Below are 7,435 nucleotides of genomic sequence, written 5' to 3'. Positions count from 1 at the left end.
TGCCCACCTGGTGGAGAGGGCAGCCCCCTCCCTCCTCCCTCACATGAGGTCAGGAAGATGAGGGGATGGCCAGACTTCAGCTCCTGAGCAGCAGCTGTGTGGGCAGAACCTGAGGGGCTCAGTGCAAAGAGAAAATACAGGACCCCTTGTTCAAAGTTATTAAAGAGCATCTAGATGGTGATGGCAGGGCCGGGCGTGGTGGCTCACACCTATAATCCCAGCACTTTGGGAGGCCAAGGTGGGCGGATGACCTGAGGTCGGGAGTTCAAGACCGGCCTGGTCAACATGGAAAAACTCTGTCTCTACTAAAAATACAAAAAAAAATTAGCCAGGCATGGTGGTGCACACCTGTAATCCCAGCTACTTGGGAGGCTGAGGCAGGAGAATCACTTGAACCCAGGAGGTGGAGGTTGCAGTGAGTCGAGATGGCACCACTGCACTCCAGCCTGGGCAACACAGTGAGACTCTGTCTCAAAAAAGAATAGAAAAGAAAAAAAGGAAACGAAAGGAAAGGAAAGGAAGAAAGAAAAGAAAGAAAGAAAGAGACGGTGATAGCAGAGTATTGAACCCAGAGAGAGTCCCACTGACCCAGGGGCTGGTGCAGCTACACAGGTCACTCGCCTGAGAGGGTGGCCTGACACTGGGCACTTAGCAAACTCCAGGATAAGATCCCACATGATTCACATGACCCATGAGACCCCACGCCACTGAACCCCAGCTGTGGTCTAGCCTCTTGTCCCTCTTCTCTGCCCTCCCAGGGCCCCACCACCCACAGCTTGCCTGTCACTTCTTCAGAGGGTCCTTCCCTGGCTGCCCAGAGCTGATCACTCCCTCTCTTCTCTGTCCTTTCTAGAGGGTGACATCACACATGTGTGTGTGATTGTTCACTGGAGTGCTGGTCCCACTGTGGTGTGCTTGATAAACACATATTGGGGGTGAGAATGGGGAGCCCCAACTTTGTCACCTGTGGGACCCTTACTCTGTGTTCTGAGCTCCTCAGCTGAGGAGCCTGCAGGGCCTGGAGACCCTCAGCTGGTCACTGTCATTTTGTACCGGCCTGCCCGTCATCCCAGCCCTCAGTCGTGGCTGTGAGCTCCAGAACAGGGTCACGGGGCCTTGCTTTGGAGGCCCCAAGGCACCAGTGCTGGGTTACATATAGTAGGCATACAGTAGGCACTCAGCAGTGCTGAGAGTCCGTGCACTGCATTCTCTGGGCCTCAGAGCCATGGGGCCAGTGAGGGACATGGGCAGCAGAGCAAGAGATGGGGCACGTAAACATCCTACACATCTGCCCCTGGCTTCTGGCTATGTGCACCTCCACTCTGTCTGTGAGCTCTTCCTCATGAGCTTGCAGGTTATGCTGCATCCAGACCATTCCCACCTGGCAGGGTCCCTCTGGCTGCCCGGTGTCTACAGAGAGCACACATTCCCTCCCAGCCACCCCAACAAGGAAGACAGTAACCCTGCTCCTCCCACCTTCCCCCAAAGCAGATACACACTGCAGGGGAGCAGCCGGCCAGGGGAGGATTGAAGGCCATGCTCTGGTGTAGCTGCTCCCTCCCAAGGGCCCAGGGCAGGCCAAAGCTTGGGTCTTTGGTGGCATTCCCTGTGGATGCTCACTTGTTCCCTCCCTCCTTACTGCCCACAACCCCTACCTCCCCCAGCCAGGCCCAACCAGGGAAGCTGGTGATTCAGCACCCTTAAGAGCCTCCTAGTCACCTCCTTGATGCCCAGTGTGGGGCACTTGGGGCTCGGTTCTCTTCAGATACTTCTGGTCCTTTTGGTCCTTTGAAAAACACAGCCCCAGGGTTGAAGGGCAAAGGCACTGCATCTGCCCTGTTATTGCTCTGCTCTTTCTACTCAGGAGGTGTGGGGAAGCCTCTGTTGCAGGGTCTGGGGCCTCACGTGGCCACACATGGCCTCAAAGAGGGCCGAGGACCCAGGGGGTCACAGAGCAGCCAAAAGAGCCCCCAGATGTGGAAGTCCTGGGGCACCTGCAAGGACAGAGCCTCACATTCTGGCAAACCCCTCAGGCTTGTCCTGGTGCCCCACAGACTCCAGTGCTAAAAGGGCCAGCATAAGACGGAATAAGGGCTACATCAGGGGCATATTCCATGACTGGGACACAGGGCAGGGGCTCTGCTGGCACCGAGGGGACCCATCCAGGAGATGACTTCTGAGCTGGGACTCAGAGCACGAGTGTGCAACATTTAGGAGAGGGCTGAATACATGCTATGGCCCAGTGCAGGTGGGAGGGAGCAGTAGGGCAGGAGGAGACACAAAGGCGCAAAATGCCCTGGGCTTGGGAAGCAGGACAGCCTGCTCTGCAGATGGCAGAAGTGTCTTAGCTCCCAGACAAGAATTCAGAGTGATCTTGGAAAGCAGCCAGCCCAGTCTCTTCATGGTAGGGGCAGTGGGGATGGGTGTCGGGGGTGGGGGCAATTCCAGACTTGAGGTCACATAGCTGATCAGGGAGGGAGCCAGGGCTTGCCCGGGCCAGGAGTGCCCTGGTCTGGGCCCTGCCCTCAAGTTCAGGGCATGTAATGAATTTCTTCTGCTTCCTTGTAACTCCAGAAGAGCAACTGAGGTCTAGAGGATGATATCATCAGAGTCATATCAGCTACACGGAGACACAGCCCAGAGCAGGAAAAGGGTACTGGACTACTGCTTTCAGAACCTACAGTGGGAAATGCTTCTCCATCATGGCCCTGGATGTTGAGTTGCCATTGTCTGTTTACTCATCTGTCTTCCCACCAGACTCTGAGCAGGACGCAGCAGGTGCTCAGTGAGTGTGGATGGATGGATGGATGGATGGATGGATGGATGGATGGATGGATGGGGATGGATGGATGGATGGATGGATGGATGGATGGATGGATGGATGGACAGAAGGATGGATGGATGGATAGATGGATGGATGGATGGATGGATGGATGGATGGATGGATGGATGGACAGATGGGTGGACAGATGAATGGATAGATGGATGGATGGATGGATGGATGGATGGATGGATGGATGGATGGATGGATCATCCATCTGCTAAACTGCCAAGGTGTTTTCCAATGTGACTGCACCATTTTGCCTTCCCACCAACAGTGTACAAGGGTTCTGGTTTCTCCACATCCTCACCAACACTTGTTATTTACTTGTGTTCACAGTGAAGAGAGAGGTGTTCTTCTCACTCCCATCTCAGGCCAGGTGAGGGGGTCCTCAGAAGCATCTCTGAGGGTCTGCGGGAGATTTTAGAGTTTTGGAGGTTGCAGAGCCTGGTGCTGACCCCTGCCTGCACTGCCTAAATCAGGGGTTGCCAGAGCTGCTCTCGGGGTGGCCATCTTCAGGCTTGGAGGGGAAAGTGAATCATGGTGGACAGCCATGAAAAGAAGCCATGAGTGGGTCATCTTGAAAGGACATTTCCTACGAGGGTGAGAGACCACCGGGAACCCCCTGAGGCCCTCCCTAGAGAGGAGCCCAGGATGGGAGGAGCCACAGGCCCTTAGCTGAACACACCTGGCCAGGGCCAGAGACTCATGCGAGGGGTTCCCAATGGGGAAAGGCCCAAAGCCAGACATCAAAGGCACACACCAGAGGAGGAACTCCAAGCCTCATGGGGGAAGAAGGAAAAATGCAGAATGCAGCAGAAACCACAGCCCAGGCCCTCTCCATGACAGCTGCCCACCCTAGCAGGAGCCACGGAGTGGGGAAGGGGGTGCACATGAGATAAGAGACTGAAGCTCTGGCCCGGCACGGTGGCTTACGCCTGTAATCTCAGCACTTTGGGAGGCTGAGGCAGGTGGATCACGAGGTCAGGAGTTCAAGACCAGCCTGGCCCGTCTCTACTAAAAATACAAAAAATTAGCCGGGCATGGTGGCACGTGCCTGTAATCCCAGCTACTCCGGAGGCTGAGGCAGAGAATTGCTTAAACCTGGAGGGGTGGAGGTTGCAGTGAGCCGAGATCGTGCCACTGCACTCCAGGCTGGGCGACAGTGCGAGACTCCATCTCAAAAAAAAAAAAAAAAAGACTGAAGCTCTGACTTAGACTGGACAGGACTTTCCATTTACTGAGCATGAGACAGTTTGTTAATCCATGAGGGTGTTGAGGAGAGCCACGAATCTGCCCCCCCAACCACATGGGCAGGATAGAGGCCCAGCATTGAAGGCCTGGAAAAAAAAAAGAAAAGTGATCTCATGGATTTCCACCCGAAGATCAGAGGTAGAAATCTCCACCCTGAGATAATTGGAAAAATTGCCACTGCCCCATCATCTGGTAGGATTGGGGTCACCTAGACCCGAAGATCCCATCCTCCCGGGTTCCAGGCTGCCCTCTCATTTAACATTGCAGCTGGGTCCCAGAGACCGTGCTGGTGGCAAGATGTGAATGTGATCCCTGTTTGTGAATAATCCCTCAAGGTCAGCCAGAAACCAGAGAACAATCTCCTCCTTTGTAGGGGGTGCAGGAGATGGGGCAGGAGACTTGCCTGTAGACATAATCAGCAAAAGTGGAGGGGTCCAGGAATGCCAGCTTCATCCTCAAATACCCCCATACCTCTTCAAGTTGCCCCAGCCAATGCTGTTGTCATTTGGTACTTTAAGTCTTAAAAGGGATACAGGAGTTCTAGACAGGCTACCAGTTTCTGTAAGAAGGTAGTGGAGTTGAGGAGGCAGGGGAACAATCACCGCTAATGCCACCATCAATCTGGCAAGTTCCAGAAGATTCCTGATACCCTAAGTGTAGTATAACAGCAAGTGTGAGCTAGAAGGGAATCTAGGAAAACATCTTACTTAGAGCTCAGTACAATTCCAGAAATTTCTGTGAGTCTGGCTTGAAAACTGGTGTGGCCACTGCCCCCCTAGAGTAAGTGCTTTCTAGATACTTGGTTGTCATGTGTGATTGATTTTGCTCTGCTTTCCCCAGCCCTGCCACATTCCAATTTCCTAATCTTGGTGAGCTAACCATAAAATACTTAGAAATAAGTTTAATAAGAAAAGCACTAGATCTCTAGGACAAAAATGATGAAATGTACCTGAAGAACATAAATCAAGTCCTGAGTGAATGAAGAGAAATGATCTTCAAGAAGACTTTATTATCACAGTTGGCAAAGTCTTCAAGGATTAATAGATGTGTTCTTTTCCATTCGGAATCCCAACAAAGTTCTCAGTTTGGGTTGTGTCATTTCTTTTAAAACTAGATAAAATCTTTATTGTTTTGAAATTGGACTGTATGAATCTGATGTTCACATGAAAAACAAATCAACCTGCAAAAATTGTCAAAATAGCTTCAGAAAGAGAAAGGGGGTTGGGGCTTGAACAGATTTTGAACCCATGCCGAAGCTACAGTAATTAAACCCTGTACTCCTGGGGTAAACAGATAAGTGAAACAAAACAGAGGGCCCAGGCATTTCTCCAAGTATATTTAGGGACTGAAAATATGACAAAGGACAAATTCTGGGTTTAAAAGGGTTGGGAAAATGACTATTCATTTGGAAGACATTTAAGTTAAATCCCTACCTCATACCATATACAAAAATGACTTCCAAATGAATTGAAAGAGTTGTTTTTAAAAGCTAAAAAGGCCAGGCACAGTAGCTCATGCCTATAATCCCAGCAATTCAGGAGGCTGAGGCAGGCAGATTGCTTGAGCCCAGGTTCAAGACCAGCCTGAAAAACATAGGGAGACCCCATCTCTACAAAAACATACAAAAATTTGCCAATGTGGTGGTGTGCACCTGTGGTCCCAGCTACCAGGGAGGCTGAGGTGGGAGGATCACTTGAGCTCAGGAGTTTGAGGCTGCAGTGAGCTATGATTGTGACACTGCACTCCAGCCTGGGTGACAGAGTGATAGCCTGTTACAAATAAACAAAAGGCCCAAATTATAAGTGTATGGATGATAATAAAGGAAAATATTCATATAACTTCATCATGCAGGAAGTCTTCCCAAGCAAGATAGGAAACCAAGAAGCCATTAAGGAAAAAAAATAAAAGAATTAACTACACAAAACACTTAAAAAAAAAAGTCTTACAAGACTATGCTTTAGGAAAGCCACTCTGATGGCCAGAGTGGAGGAAAGATTGGAGGATGACACCAGCTGTAAAGGAAGGAGGCGTCCAGGGGAAAGAAGTGGCCATGGTCCTGTTAGGAGGTGTCAGGATAAATGAGGTGGTGGCCAGTGGTGATAGAGATGCAATTGAGCAGCATTTGTTTGAATTATTAATCAGCTGTTGGTTTGCAAAAGGGACCAAGATTACCTTGGTATTTAATATATATATGACAAACAAGCTCTATTCATGTATGGGCATAACTTGCCTTTTTTCTCACCAATGCTTTATGCTAGAGAAAACTTCATCTTTGCCTAATCAGATTTACTTCCTTCTCCACCCCGAAAGCAATTCTTGGCATGTGTTTGATGGGAAATGGAGGTGTCAGTTTTATTGGGTGAGTCAGGTGGGTGACGGGCCTTGAGAGCTCCTCTATCAAAGAAAGGAATAATGAAAAGGGAGAGGCAAGAGCAAGGCATTAAACACTCAGATCCCTGCCATCAAGAGAAGTCCAGTTTTAAGGCTGAAGGGAGAGATGGAATGGAATAGGGAGGGGCTCAGTGAATGAAGACGCCTCTGGATATGGCTCTCTCCCCAACCCACCCCCTCCCCCAGAATTTCCTTACTATCTCAATAGTTCCCAAACTATAGTGTGCATCAGACCCAGCTGGAGGGCTTGTTAAAGTACAGATGGCCAATCCTCCCCTAAAGCTCCTTCTTTAGAATTGCATTGGTTACTCTGTTCCTTGTGTCTTTCCATATAAATTCTAGAATCAGTTTTATAATAACTATAAAGTAGCTTGCTGGGACTTTGAATGGAATTGTGCTGATCTACAGATGAAATTGGGAAGAATTGGCATCTTAATATTGAGTCTTCCAATCCATGAACATGGACTATCTCTCGATTTACTCCCAAGGTTTCTGATTCAGCAAGTCTGAGGAGGGGCCTGAGATCTTGCCTTTCTACCTACTGCCCAAGTGATGCTCATGCTGCTGGTCCAGAGAGCCCACATGGAGAGTTCCCCAGTTCTGGCTTTGAAGCCCTGCCTGGTCTGGAAGTTAAGGCTATCCTGAAGACTTGAGCCCCAGGACATTGGAAAGAGCTTTTGTTCTCATGCAAATCACAGGGGGCCAGTTCTCCTGGGGTTTGCATGCTAATAGCTGCCTTTTTTGTTTTGTTTTGTTTCTAATTCACAGCAGATAAACAGTGAATGCCAGGAACAGACGAGTGTGCAGGGTTAGGAGATACAAGCCCCTTGTGGGAAGGGGGTTTTTCTCTAAGTATCAGATTCATCAATTTACTGGGTAAATTTCTCATCTCTTAGGACTTCCCCTTTCAATAAATACCTTCCCAGGAAATCTCACGAAATCAACCCTGGGTCTGAAAATAAGGCTCTA

The sequence above is a fragment of the Hylobates moloch genome, unplaced genomic scaffold (genome assembly GCF_009828535.3).
Source record: "Hylobates moloch isolate HMO894 unplaced genomic scaffold, HMol_V3 SCAFFOLD_5, whole genome shotgun sequence".
Lineage (NCBI taxonomy): Eukaryota > Metazoa > Chordata > Mammalia > Primates > Hylobatidae > Hylobates > Hylobates moloch.
This window is presented reverse-complemented; position numbering follows the sequence as displayed.